This window comes from Dipodomys ordii, unplaced genomic scaffold (genome assembly GCF_000151885.1).
Source record: "Dipodomys ordii isolate 6190 unplaced genomic scaffold, Dord_2.0 Scaffold1000000019, whole genome shotgun sequence".
Classification (NCBI taxonomy): domain Eukaryota; kingdom Metazoa; phylum Chordata; class Mammalia; order Rodentia; family Heteromyidae; genus Dipodomys; species Dipodomys ordii.
The window spans coordinates 135,670-151,669 of record NW_012283636.1 but is presented as its reverse complement, the minus strand read 5'-3'; positions in this window follow the sequence as shown (position 1 = coordinate 151,669).

Below are 16,000 nucleotides of genomic sequence, written 5' to 3'. Positions count from 1 at the left end.
AACAACCCAGATGAGCCACTACTGATAAGTGGATCCAAAAATTGTGGTACCTATATACAATGGAATACTATGCAGCCTTTAGAAAGGACAAAATGATGGCATTTGCAGGGAAATTAATGGAACTAGACCAAATTATTTGAGTGAGGTAAGCCAAGATCAACAAGACAAACGGCACAGGGTCTACTTGATATGTGGATGCTAAAGCCAAAATGCAAGAAGGTATGACAAACTAAACAAGACTCGAGAAACAAAGGACAGCCACTCATTTTGTTGTATCACCATTAATGACTCCATGTTCTTGACCATGTAGATGGAAATATGCACGCAATGGAGGCAAGCCAGGAGGAGGAACACAATAGGTGGAAAATGGAACAACATACAACAAAGTGGCTCATCAGCTGCACTGGACATAGAAGAAAAATAACTAAGCAACCCAAACACATCTGAGGTGGGAAAAATAATTTGGATTGTCAAAGCTCATAGAATTAAACAATAATTTGCCTTGTCAAGGTTAAAAAGTGTTTGTGACTTTAACTAAGTATCACAATTCCACAATACTGTGAAATATGTGAAATATATGTAATCACCTATCTTAATTTTTTCAAAACGTGTGAGAATGGAAGGGTTATGAGGGATGAGTGACAATGTTGTCAGACACCTTGTATTCATGTACTGTTTTGTAGGATGGGAACTTGTTTGTACAACTACTTAAAGATAATAATAATATAAAGTGTTTAAAAATAAATAAACATTAGGATGATGATAAAAATTTCAGGTACAGAATGTGTGTTCTAATAGCCTAAATGATGGTGCTTGTTGAGTCTTGGTTCTAAAAGTACCAAAAGAGGAAGCCAAAGTTCTCAAACTGCTGCACACTTTGACAAGGTATCTATTTTTGTCTTCCAATCTACATGTATGACCTAAGTCAGGTAAATTACGCCTGGTTAACTTTAACATGTTAGGTACTGTGGTTCCAGATGTGCAATAATTTGTACAATTGTTTATTCCCAAGTCTGCCTTAAGCAGAACAAACGTGTTTTTTTATATAGTTCCTTGCCTTAATAAATATGTAACATAAATTTAAGCAAACTTCTATTTTGTATATTTGTAACATACAAAGTAAAAAAAATTGAACATTTTGTGGAGTTTTCATTTTGCATACTCAAGGTGAGAATTAAGTTTTAAATAAACCTATAATATTTTATCTGAAAATATTTCAAATATAAAATAAGAAATTAAATCCAGTTGGAAGGAAAATTTCTTTGGGGAGAATAATGTAGTTTATTCTATAGCAAGTCTCAAAAGCTAGACCTCAAGTAAATGAAATAAACTAAGAAATTGAGTTGAAAAAAGAAAAAAAAGAAACTCCACCCACCCTTCCTTGCCTGGACAGCTGGTGTGGGTAATAATGCATCATGCTCCTGAATTGGAACTGAAGTGGCAAGGACCTTACTTGGTTGTGCTAACTACAATGTCGCCTATTATATTAGCACGAAAACAGCATTAGATCCATCAGTCTCTAGTGAAATAGGCAGTGGACTCATATACAGAGAAGGCTACAATATGGACTGTGCAGACACTAAGAGGATCCCTTAAGGATAAGACTTACCAAGTGTTAATTAGTAATAACTAGTGTGTTTCTATAATTTACTTGTTTATAATTAAATTTACATTTTAAGCCTCTTCATTGGGTAGAGAGATGGGAATTTTTAGGATTTGGTAAGAAGGAATCAAGGATTTGATTGGACATGAAAACCAGTGGGGGATGTATAAAGAAGCAAAGCCCTAATAATCAGCATGACCCACTAATCAATGTGGCCCCATGTCCTGGCCCACAGGAGTGCATTGGTCATGCTACCAAAGGGGACAGGGCATGCTGCTCGAGGGGGTAGGATGTCATCCTCAAATGAGCTGTGAAGAAGTTATTGAGGAATGCGCAGTTCATGAAGTGATGGTTGAAAACTGTTAGGCAGGAGACCCACTGGAGTGATCGAGGGGTTCAACCTATATATTGGCTGCATGGTCAGAGCAATGGAATTGGAGAAAATCAAGTGAAGACCTGGAAGGAAGGAAGTGGTGAGATAGCAGGAGGGGAAAGACTTGGGAAAAGAGGAATTTGAGGGAGTGCAGAGGGGAAGGATGCCAATTGGCCACCAGGCCAGAGAAGTGTCGGCCTGTGGATAGTGGAGAGGCCTGAAGAGAAGAAGGAAGTGATGGAAGGGAAAAAGGGAAATGAAGGAAATGTCTATAAAGAAGGAAGGAGTAGAGAAAAGAAAAAAAGCCTTACCTATTGAAGTATGGAGTTTCGGAGATGATAATTTGGGGGGTTGGTGGTTTGCACACTAATTAACTATGTGCAGGGCAGCCCATTGGAGGTCTGAGATTTCGTGGTTGGGTTGGCTTGTCACTGAGTGTACAGCCTAGGACAAGGTAAATGCAGGGCCATTTCTAGCGTAAATAAAGTTATCCTCAATGTGCCTCATTAGATTGTCTTGTGTTTTATGCAACACAAGTATACGAGTTTATAAGTTAATAGTGTCAAAGGCCACGAATTTTGTAAAATGTTATGAGGTCATAATAGGTTTGCAAAACTCAATGGGACAGTGATATCATAATGGCAATATGATGTCACAATATCAAGTCATAGTAATATTTTGATGTCATAATTAGTTGGTGATGCCATAATGGTGATGAGGTCACAATAGGTTTATGATGTCACAATGGACTGATGATGTCACAATGGCATGCTAAACTTCAATTTTCCTTAACTCCAAATGAGAATATAAATTCAGAATGGGATCGTGAGATCTACAAAGTCATGCATTGGCCTAAATGTTATGAACTCCCAACAAGTATGTAATGTCACAATGTGATATAGTGTTCATGATATCTGACAGAGTGATGACATAATTTTTATGATATCAGAGTGCATTTCTAATATAACGTCATACCTGAAATAAGTAAAAAACAGATTATGAGTTCAAAAAGGGCCTATGTATCACAAGGGCATCATGTCAAAATTAGGAGAGGACCGGTTAATGATGTCACACTGGTAATTCTGCCTTGAAGGCTTTGTAATATTACAATGGTATAACTGTTCCCAATTGTTAGACCACAATGATTATATGGGTAAACAACTGAACTTTTTTGTCAAAAAGGCCATATGCTGTTTCAAAGGTGCTAAGAGGTCATAACCGATTAAAACCTCACAATGTGATGGTGATGTCATAATGGCAATGTGGTGATGCAATAGGTTTGTGATATCACGGTGGTCATGAGGTCACCCATGGAATAGTGATGTCATTATGAGTTTGTAATATTACAATCACATGTCTGATTTCAATTGCTACTAGTTTACAATGAGGATAAGAATTCAAGGAAGGAGTAGAAGTCCTAAAACCCATGAATTTTCTAACATGTGATGTCATAATAGGTTTGAGAAAACAAAATGGCACAGTAATATCACAAGGTCAATATGATGTCACAATATCATGTCATAATAAAGTGTTAAGGGAGTTCTGAAGAAGATGGTGGAGGAGAAGCTGGAGGCTAAACAAGCTCTCTCATAGAAAGCAGATTTAGTGTTCCAGTGAACAGTCCTAGGGTAGAGAATCACACCAAATATGCCATTAGAGTACAGAGAGTGTGGCCAGAGAGGGAAAATAAAGGCAAGGAGACAGATTGAGCACTTGCTAGTAGCTGTGGCTGCAGTGGCTGCAGCGGCAGCAGCAGCAGCCATAGCCATCATCCCTACAACAGAGAGTTCCCAGGACAAAGGTGCCAGATACAGTAGACGAGTGCATTCTACTCAACACCAGCAAGAACTGAGAAGGAGCAGATAACTTCATCATTCAGCTTGCAGACCAGTGAATTCCCAAGAGCCAAGATTCTGACATTAATAGAACCCTGAAATCCTCATTCCTTCTCAGGGAGCAGAAGTGGGAATGCCAGCCCTCTCCCCTACCACCACTGGAGATCTCCATCTTTGATACAGACAAAGGCCCAGCTGAGCAGCTAGCTCCAACACAGGCCTTGGAAGAAAACAAAAGAGTCATTTTGCAAGTCACAGGAACTAGAAGTGACCTGCCAGGTTCAGTTCCACCCAGGGGAAAGTCACCCCGCCCAGGCAGAGAAAGCTCTGCCCTCAGAAAATTGACTTTCTTCACCATGTAAACAGAGCCAGACTCTGCCCCTCCCTACAGAAGCCTAGACAAACAATTGAAATTCAGTAAACATAAATCCTAAGAATGGCTCAAAGCTGGACTCAGTGTCTCAGGAGCTAGCCCCTCAGGAAAAAGCTACAGTTTGCTGAAAGGCCTCAACCCTACCCAGAACCTAGCCTCATCACAGCATCTCCAAACTAGAAGAAATTGCCATTTCCCTCTTTTGGGATACTCAAAGCAGATCTCCCTCCCATTGAACTAGCCTGGGGGGAGGATCACAAAATCTTGCCTAACACAGAGCATTTTCTGCCTGCCCAAACAAACTGACTTAAGAAACCAACCAAGCCATAGGAAAACCAAACACCACAAACAGACCAGAGACTTGACCAAGAGACGGTTATGGACACAGGGGAGATAGAGGTTCTTCCCATTCCCCGCCTCCCCAAAAAACTAAAAAAAAACGAAGAACACTTATGAATTTTTTTAATTTTAATTTTTTAAAGTGTTTTCTGTTAATATTTTTTCTCATAATTTTTATTTTTGGTGTATGTGCATGTGTGTGTTTAATATCTTTTTGACCTTTTGGTCCTTTTTATTTTTTTCATATTTTCTTTTTCTTTTTTGCATGACTTAATTGCTATTCTGCTCATTCCCAGATATATACCTGTTGTCAATTATTACACCTTATCCCTCATTTTGTACATAATTAATCCAGAAATTTATTACTCAATTCACAACCTCATAGGCTTAAATTCTTTATGAACAGTCTTATTTCTTTATACCTACATAATTTTGTAGTAACCAATTTAAAAATTTTTATTTTTTAGTTTTTCATGTCTCCTTTCTCTCTACCCCTATTCTCATCCTATTCTTTTCTTCTCACAGTATCATTTCTTTAAACTTACATAAATTGCGTTTCACTTCTTAAATTTAAATTTTTGTTTTTCCATTTTTTTTTAAAATATCTCTCCTATCATTCTGCCCAATCCGTTTTCCTCTCAGAGATTAGGACTTGGTTAAATTTACTCTCTTTTAATCTATCCACACCCCTCTAGTCCTATTTTCCCCACATTTCTACCTAAAGCTAATAATTTCTGGTTTGCCAAATCCTTCTTTGCTGTTTGTAACCCATTAATCCATGGTTGTTTGATGTTGAATAAATTGTATCTGTTGAACTATATTATATTTGAAACCATTTTGATTGTGTGACTACAGGACTCTGATTGATGCTTGCCTTAAAATAGTATTCTAGCACAAAATTGGTGTTACTTTCATACCAAATTGGCAGGATAAGCTGGAAGAACACAAGAAAAATGTCAAATCCAGGTGTCTGAACTCCCACTCATGATAATCAGGTGACAGAATAGATAATGAATAATACAGAGGAGAGTTATCAAAACCTCTATAAAAACTGCTGGTAAACATGGTGAATGAAATGATTGAAAACTTGCAAAGGACTCAGTGTGAGTATGATCAGTGTGAATGTGATAGAGAGCGAGAGGAGGCAAACAAAAATTAATACAGGAATTTTGTGAGCATTAGGAAGCTACTTAAAGATTAAAACAGGAATTGCATAAGCAGGTTGAGAACAGTCAAAGAGAAATACAGGGATAACATGAGAAGGCTGAAAACAGTCATAGAGACTTACAGGAATTGTGTGAATATGAGGAAACTTATCAAAGTGTAATACAGGAATTGAGAGAGTGAGATGAGAATAGACGAAGATCAATACAGGCATTCATGGAATCCATAAACATACAGCTGAAACAATTAAGAGAGACCACAAAAGGAATGACAAATGGAGCCCAACAGAAGGAATGGGAGTCCAAGGAAACCATAACCAATCAACTAAGTGATTTGAGAATAAACACTGAACACCAAATTAAGGAAGTAAAATTGAAACAATATCTAAAGCAAATCTCCAACAAAGAATTTGAAGGCATCAAAGCTGATGAATTAGAAGGAAAAGAAATAAAAAACAAAGTAGAAAGACTTGACAGTAAGTTAGACCATGAAGAAGATCGAATCTCGGGGATTGAAGACAGCCTGGATATTATAGAGAAAGAACATACAATTATCCAAGACAAATCCTAGAAATATGATCTATTCAATATTTGGAAGACACCATCAGAAGGCGAATGTGAGGATACTGGGTGTAGAGGAGCACCTAGAGACAAAAGTTAATGGTCTAGGAAATTTATTTAACAGAATCCTAGCAGAGAACTTCCCAAACATGCAAAAAAATAGGCCTATTCAGATACAAGAAGCTATTAGAACTCCATGAGTCTCTGCCTGGCTTTGGGATGAGAATTATGATGGCTTCATAGAAAGAATTCTGTAGTGAACTTTCTCTGTCAATTTCATTGAAGAGTTTTTTGGAGTATTGGTGTGAGATATGCTTTGAAGGCCTTGTAGAATTCCTTTGTAAATCCATCCAGACCAGAACAGAACATCCCACAGTCACATTGTAATCTGCACAGGATCAATTCAGACCAAGGAAAGGATCCTTAAAGCTGTCAAGGAGAACAGATCACTTGCCTCTAAAAGGAAAACAATTAGAATAACCTCAGATTTCTCAGCAGAGATGAATAAAGCAAGAGCCTGGCATGATGTATGCCATGCCCTAAAGATAACTAAGTATCAGCCAAGAATACTGTTCCCAGCTAAACCATCCTTCATAACCGAAGATCAAATAAAAACAGTCCAATGCAAAGAAAAATTGAAACATTATATCTCCACAAAACCAGCTGTACAAAAGATACTTAAAGATGTCCTACACATAAAAAAACAAGACCACAGTAAAGGGTGAGAAACTGCATTCAAGGGAATAAAATTAGAACTCAAAACCAAAAGCCACAAATGAAGTCCTGTAACACATGGAGTTTGAACAACACACTGTTGAATCACAAATGGGTCATGGAAGAGATTAGAAAGGAAATACAAATGTTCATGATAGTCAACAAAAATGAACACACAAATTACCAGCTCCTCTGGGACACAGGAAAGGCAGTACAGAGAGGCAAGTTTTTAGTTGTGAGTTCCTATATCAATAAATTAGAGAGATCTGAAACCAACAATTTAATAAGACATCTGAACCTCCTTAAAAAAGAGCAGCCAGATAAACTCCAATCCAAGAAATGGAAAGAAATAATTAAAATTAAATCAGAATTAAATGAATTAGAATCCAAAAACATTATATAAAGAACAAACAAAACAAAGAATTGGTTCTTCAAAAAATTTAACAAAATTGATAGACCCTTAGCAATTCTTACCAGACAAAGAAGACAAGACACCCAAATAAGCTCAAAGATGAGAATGGAAACATCACCACAGAAACAACCAAGATTCAGAACATTGTAAGGGAATACTTCTCAAACCATTATGTTAATAAGTTTGAGAACCTGGCAGAAATGGATATTTTCCTAGCTAATATCGACTTGCAGAAACAACCTAGATGAGATAAATCAAGTAACATGTTCGTATCAATCATAGAAATAGAAAGATCAATAAGAAACCTCCCATCTAAGAAAAGCCCAGGACCAGATGGATTTACAAAGTAATTCTACAAGGCCTTCAAAGTAGAGCTCACACAAATACTCCAAAACTCTTCAATGAAATTGACAGAGAAAGTTCACTACAGAATTCTTTCTATGAAGACATCATAATCCTCATCCCAAAGCCAGGCAGGGATTCTGCAAAGAAAGAGAATTATAAACCCATTTCTTTGATGAACATTGAGGAAAACACCTCAACAAAATTTTGGCCAATCAACTTCAACATTTCATTCAAAAAATCATAAACAATGATCAATCAGTATTTATTTCCGTGATGCAAAGCTGGTTCAATATATGTAAATCAATTAATGTAACTCATCACATCAACAAGAGAAAGGATAAGAACCACATGGTTATCTCAACAGATGCAGAAATAGCATTTGACAAGATCCAACAGCCCTTTATAATGAAGGCTCTGGAAAAACTATCAAACCAGGGAACATTCCTCAATACAATAAAGGCTGTACATGACAAACCTACAGCCAGTATTATACTTAATGGTGAAAAACTAAAGCCATTTTCTCTTAACTCAGGAAGGAGAAAAGGATGTTCACTCTGTCCGCTTATCTTCAATCTAGTATTAGAATGACTATCTACAGCAATAAGAAAAGATGCAAATAAAAAAGTGATCCAAATAGGGAAAGATGAAGTAAAATTCTCCCTCTTTGAGATGACATGATCTTGTATTTAAAGAATCCCACGGACCCACTCAGAAATTACTCATACTGATTCAAAACTTTGGCAAAGTAGCAGGGTATAAAATTAACTCTCAGAAATCAATGACTTTTCTGTATGCCAACAATGAGAAAAGCGTAGCTGAAATTAGGAAAGCAACTCCATTCATAGTATCCCACAAAAAATAAAATACCTAAGAATTAACTTAATCAAGGAAGTGAAGGACCTTTATGATGAAAACTTTAAAAACCTGAAAAAGGAAATCAAATCAGACCTTAGAAAGTGGCAAAAACTCCCATGCTCCTGGATTAGAAAGATCAACATCATGAAAATGGTAATACTTCCCAAGGCTATCTACAAATTCAATGTGATACCTATCAATATTCCAAACTCATTCTTCAAGGAAATAGAAGAGGCAATCCAAAAATTCATATGGAACAATAAAAGATCCCGAATAGCAAAAACAATCCTCAACAGAAACAACAGTGTTGAAGGAATATCAATACCAAATTTCAAACTGTACTACAAAACCATAGTAATCAAAACAGCTCGGCACTTGCACAAAAATAGACCTCAGGATCAATGGAATAGAATTGAAAACCCAGAAAATGAACACACAGACCTAATCTTCGAGAAGGGAGCTAAGAAATAGAATGGAGGAAAGACAGCCTCTTCAGTAAATGGTGTTGCCAAAGTTGGTTAATCACTTGTAGAAAACTAAAGCTAAATCCTTATATATCAATATGCACCAGAATCAATTCCAAATGGATCAAAGACTTGGAGTCAAAGCAGAAACACCCTAAAAACATTACAGGACAAATTAGGAGATTCTCTATGTATCCTTGGAACAGGACTAAATTTTCTTAATAGAGACGCATAAACACAACAAGTCAAAGAAAGGTTGGACAAATGGGATTGCATGAAATTGCAGAGCTTCTGCATGGCAAAGGACAAAGCTCACAAGATCAATAGAAAGCCCATGGATTAGGAGAAGATCTTCACTAGCCATAAAAGGGACAAGGGTCTCATATCTAAAATATACCTGGAACTCGGAAAATTAAATCCCCCTACAACAAATCCTCAAGAAACCACTGCCCAATAAATAAGTGGGCTAAAGACTTACAGAGAATCTTCTCCGAACAGGAAAGTAGGATCACCAATAGACACATGAAGAAATGCTCAACCTCCCTAGCCATAAAAGAAATGCAAATCTAAACAACACTGAAAGACAACATCACTCCAGTTAGAATGGCTATAATCAAGAACTCTAATAACAACAGATGCTGGACGGGATGTTGGTGAGATTGTAAACTTGTTCAACCACTTTGGAAAGTAGTATGGAGGTTCCTCAAAAGACTCTACATAGATCTCCTTGATGACCCAGCAATCCCACTTTTGGGCATTTATCCAAGTGTTCACAAACAATAACATACTAAAGCACAACTATGTTCATTGCAGCATTATGTACCATAGCTAAGATATGGAACCAACCCAGATGCCCCTCAGTAGATGAATGGATCAAAAACTCTGGTATATATACACAATGAAATCTATGCCTCCATCAGAAAGAATGACATTGCCCCATTTGTTAGGAAATGCAAAGACTTGGAAAAAATTAAATTAAGTGAAGTAAACCAGGCCCAAAGAAATATAGGTCCCATGGTTTCAATTATTTGCAATAACTAATTTATGTCTGAGACAAGCAGAAACGGTCACATATGTTGATGTTAGGCGAAATGAACCCCATGGTAAGGACTGAAATTGTTTTTCTTTCTTGCTATTGTTTCTAGCATATTTGTAAGATGATTTCTCTGTTGCTTTGCATGTTCCTACTCCACGGTATAACCCCTGTTTTCAGTATATTTGATGTTGGTATAATTTGGGGAGGGGAAGGGAAAAACAAATTGGGATACAGGGTGACCCATTGCATCAATGACATGTACAAGACGTTATGTCGAAAACCAAACTTTGGCATGGGGTGGGGGGGTGCAGAGGGGAAGATGGGAAGGGATGGGAAGGGGAAACAAAGGAGGAGGCAACAATGATTGATAAGAAATGTACTCATTAGCTTATTCATGTAATTGTAAACCCTCTGTATTTATTTTTACAATAAAAATCATGAAATAATAAAGTAAAAATCCATGTCAATTTTTTTTGTCAGTCATGGGGCTTGAACTCCAAGACTTGGCACTGTCCCTCAGCTCTTCCGCTCAAGGATATCACTATACCACTTGAGCCACAGTGCCATTTCTAGTTTTCAAGAGTTATATTGGAGATAAGAGTCTCACAGACTTTTCTGCCCAGGCTGGCTTTGAACCACTATCCTCAGATCTCAGACTTTTGGGTAGCTAGGATTTCAGGCATGAGTCAACAAAATCCAGATCCAAGACAATTTTAAAAAAGCAAGCTTATTGAAACTTCTGGCTTTTTCCAAGAAACAATCTTACTTTTTTAGCATTAGTTTATAGCTATGAGTTACTTTTAGATGTAGCTGTGAGTTTTTCAATAGAATCAAATATAAGTTTTATTATTACTAAGTATCTAACAAAAATCCACTGTAATTGACTTTCCCCAAAGTCAATTATTGCATACTATATTACTCACTATTATTGTTAGAGTCTATATTACATATAGTGTGAAGTGAACCATTTCAAATAAATTAGTAGATGCTATTTTAGCATTATAAATTCACACCTGTGATTTTAAACAAAGGAAAGAAGATTTTCAAGTTAAAATGAAATATGAATGTGTAGTGTGTCCCAACTGAACCAAAAATTCTGAGTTCATACAGACAAAATTATTTTCTTTCCAATAAAGACTTTGAAGTAACACTATTAGAAATAGTGAGGCAAGAGGAGGAAGAATTAAAATCATGTCAAACAATGTCTCTGTTATTCTGCTAAACCCTCCTCTTTGATGACCTGCCAATTCTCAGTTGTCACAAAGCTTCAAGTGTCTCTCTTAGAATTCTATTTGGAAAAGTTCTCAATCACTGATTCTTTTTGTACTTTCTGTTATATGTAACAAAATATAGACACAAAACAATTGAAATAAAATGCACACATATGTTGAAGTCACGACAACTGGAAAAATAACCAACAAAGTAGATCTCCCCCAGGAACAAAAACATGTTGTGTCCAGTTTTTTTTGAAAGCACAAATAACTCAAATACATGTTAACTTGGAGTAGAGCCATAAAGATAACTGTGTCTCAAAAATACGGTTGTGTTAATTTGTAATTAAATTCATCTAGATGAACCTAATATAGCACATCCTTTGAGTGGATCAAATTGTTTAAAACAAATGTGACTGCATGTGGAGTGAGAGCTGCACATATTTAAAAGAATCAAATAACAAAATCATGACATACTTTAAAAATTCAGAAATGCAATGAATAAGTCCAATAATATCCTTATTGAAAACTAATTCCTACTGATTTAACAAGAAAAAATATGCAACTAATACAATCTGAGCAGTGTACATGAGTCTACATAATTTTAAACTACTCCAAATTATACTTTGTAGAAGACTGAATGTGGGTTATCTAAAGGAAAACTTCAACACATTATATAAGTGAATTAAAAATCTCATGAAAAGAGAGAAGTAGTTACTGGAAAATACTAGTTTAATAAATGGTGGCCAAAATCTTTCTAGTACTGAAAAAAATTGCACACCTATTTAGTTAGATCCAGAAAAAGACCCAAGTTACTCAAGCTGATTTGAAACTTTGGCAAAGTAGCACGATACATCTGAAACATTTCTATGGATGTTGACTCTGGCAAGGAATTAATTTCCTCTTTGATCTAACAAATAAATATATGAAAGAACATAACTTCTCCAACAAATATCAAGACCTAACTAAACATATAACCAGAAAAGTCATCATGTAAGCCTTTTGCAACTGGGGTAAAATTGAGATACCACTTCACCCCAATTAGAATGGCTATAATCAAGAACTCTAGTAACAACAGATGTAGGACGGGATGTGGACACAAAGGAAACTTACTGCACTGTTGGTGAAAGTGTAAACTTGTTCAACCACTTTGGAAAGCAGTATGGAGGGTCCTCAAAAGACTCCACATAGAGTTCCCTATAACACAGCAATCACACTTTTGGGCATTTACCCAAATGTTCACAAACAAGACCACACTAAAGCTACCAGCACGACTATGTTCATTGCAGCCTTCTTTACCATAGCTATGATATGGAACCAACCCAGATACCCCTCAGTAGATGAATGGATCAAGAAAATGTGGTATATATACACAGTGGAATTCTATGCCTCCATCAGAAAGAATGACATTGCCCCATTTGTTAGGAAATGGAAAAACTTGGAAAAAATTATATTAAGTGAAGTAAGCCAGGCCCAAAGAAAGACAGGTCCCATGGTTTCCCTTATTTGCAGTATCTAGTATATGTCTGAGTCAAGCAGAAAAGGTCAGATAAGTTAATGTTAGGGAAATGAACCCTAAGATATATATTCAAATTTTTTTCATTCATGCGATTGTTTCTAACACATTTATAAGATGATTTCTCTGTTGCTTTGTATGTCCCTCCCCCACTGTATAACCCCTGTTTTCACAGTATTTGATGTCAGTATAATTTGTGGAGAGGAAAAAAACAAATCGTTTAAATAGGGATACAGGTGGACCCATTGCAACAATGAGATGTACAAGTCGTTATGTTGAAAATGAACTTTACAACTTTGGTGTGGGGGGGAGTATGAGGGTGCGAGAGGAGGATGGGAAGGGATGGGAAGGGGAAACAAAGGAGGAGGTTACATTGTTTGATAAGAAATATACTCATTATTTGCCCATGTAATTGTAACACTGTCACACTGATTCAGTATTTATTGTAAATGTTGATTTTTTATTAATTATTTCCTTTAGCTTGCTTTTTTTAAAAACATTGTGTTAAATGATGTATATCTTGGTAACTAATTTTGGATGCCTCCTTAAATTTTGTTCTGAGTGTAATGTCTCATTTTAGTTCCTAACCCATGAAATGATGTTGATTACAAAAAAATTCTAATAGCTACTGTTTATAATACACAAAATCTCATAAGCATGACACCAATAAGCATTGGTTAACATTTGAATATCAGGGTCTCATGACTGATGAGGCCTATCTGCATGAGTATCATTGTACCTAGATTTCTCAGCCTAAATTTAGCCACTGTTAAAAAATGTTCATATCTTTGTCACCCACCAGAGATTAAATCTGAATATAAAGCCTAAGGAAAATGATAAAGTAAGAATTTAGCTTTTCTGGATATAAAGTAACAATTTGCATCATAGAGTAACTCACTGGTTTAAAGTGAACCTATTTCTCCAAAATATTCTAAGTATTTCCTTTAAATGTGTATTATTCTCATGAAGGGAATGGGGAATGTGAGAAGAGGACTAACCAAGCATTGCCTTCTAATATACGTAATTTGGATTTACCTATAAATTTGCTATAAGAATTTCTAATAAAAATGTTTGAATAATTGATTTTTCTGGTCAGGTATAATATATCCTAGTTTCATATGCTAAACTACATTCAGAAAATGGTATATACCGATTAACTAAAGAAAGTCCTGGAAGAAAAAATGGCATCTCTATACTATGTGATGCCCAATTCTTAGGTATTTCATTCTGTCTCCATTTAATGAATGCGATTGTTTAAATCCTTCATAAGTTATTAATTAAAATTGATCAGTGTCCTATAATATAATTGTGTATGATTTTATCCTAGAATGATTCGACTTCCCATTCAATCATGACAAACATCACATTCCATTGGTATTCATATGGATAGGAATGAGTTTCTTAGGATCTCTTGCCATTTGAAGGTGGCAAGATCAGGATTCGAACTGTGGGCTCCAGCTCCCACCACTTAAACCTGAGGATAAGGAACTCACCTGTCTGCCCAAGAACATCAGCAAGATCAGTGATTAGGCAGGCACAAGTGGCTCTCAGCATTCCTCCTTGATGCTTACAAGGCTGTGATAGGAGGATCATAGTCAAAGTCACCCTAGGCAGAAAAGTCCTTGAGCCCCCTTTCCTACTTCAGTGCCAACAAGCCAGAAGTAGGGCCATATGGCTCCAGTTGTAGAGGGCTAGCCTTAAGCAAAAGCAGCTCATCGACTGTGCCCAGATCCTGAGTTCAAGGTCTGGAACTGGCAATAAACAAACATACAGAACAATCTGTGCAGCCATGCAGCTAAAGCAGGTCACCCTCAGCAGCTTTATTTACATTTTATAATGGGGCCAATGCAGGAACAAGCACAAACCAGGCAGGGAACGAGAAGATGAGGTTTCTTAGAAGTAACCGATATTCAGAAAATTAAACTTGGTAACATAAAATGGTAGCATACTTATGTAAAAACTACCAGTAAAAAAAAGATGAGGGGTCTGGGAATGTGGATTACTGAGAGAGTTCTTGTCTAGCATGCAAGAAGCCCTGGTTCGATTCCTCAGTAGCACATACACAGAAAAAGCCAGAATTGGTTCTGTGGCTCAAGTAGTAGAGAGCTACAGAGAGTGCCCAGACCTTGTGTTCAACCCAAGAACTGGCAAAGAGATAGCTAGATAGGTAGGTACATAGGTAGGTAGGTAGATACATAGATACATAGAAACATAGATACATAGAAAGATGATAGATGAATCTGGTTTTGGATGTCAGGAGGAGAGAAGGGCTTTTGTAACTGTTTTCTGCCTTCAAATACAATGTTACCCTGGAGTTCATCCTTCTAACAAGGCTAGCACTCAGATCCTGAGAACTTCATTTGAACCCAAGATGGGTCAATAATGTTTCTTTCCTGCTTCTATAACTGGAGAACTCGAAGAACATTTAGAGTGCATGTAACTTATCACCAAGGCAAACACAGGAAACTCTTGAACTTCTGACATTTCAGCAGTGGAAGTCAGAGTGTCATAGATTTTCCTGCCCTGGCTGGCTTCACCGTGATCCTGAGACCTCAGCCTCCTGAGCTAGGATGACAGGTGTGAGGTACTGGTGTTCTGCTAGGTTCAGAACTGTAAAGACATTGACAATACAAGTCAACTGCTTATCAAAAAGGGCTTGAGGAGCATATTAAGCCTTTCAACAATGGACCTTTCAGAACCCTGTAGAACACAATTTTGTAATGCTAGAGTCTGAGAGGCTCTGCGTATGGATGTGCTACACTTGAACCTGGAGCTCTGACTCCAATTCTGGTGTACATCAGCGTTCATTTCCAGAGAATATTCTCTTAATCAGCAAATAGGAAAAGTAATTTGATTGACCCTCACTTTTTTCCCGTTGTGTGTCCTGAACTCAAACCCGGGCACTGTCCCTGAGTCCTTCAGCTCAAGGTGAATACTCTACCACTTGAGTCATAGCGCCACATGTGGTCTTTTTGTGGTTCATTGGAGATAAGAGTCTAACAGGCTTTCCTCGCCTAGTCTGTCTTTGAACTGTGGTCTTCAGATCTCAGCCTCCTGGGAAGCTAGGTTTCCAGTTGTGAGCCACTGGCATCTGGCCTATTGTTTCTCACTGTCGTGGGGCTTGATCTTAGGGTCTGGGTACTGTCTCTGAGCTTATTTTTCTCAAGTCTAGCTCTATACCACTAAGCCACATTCCCAGC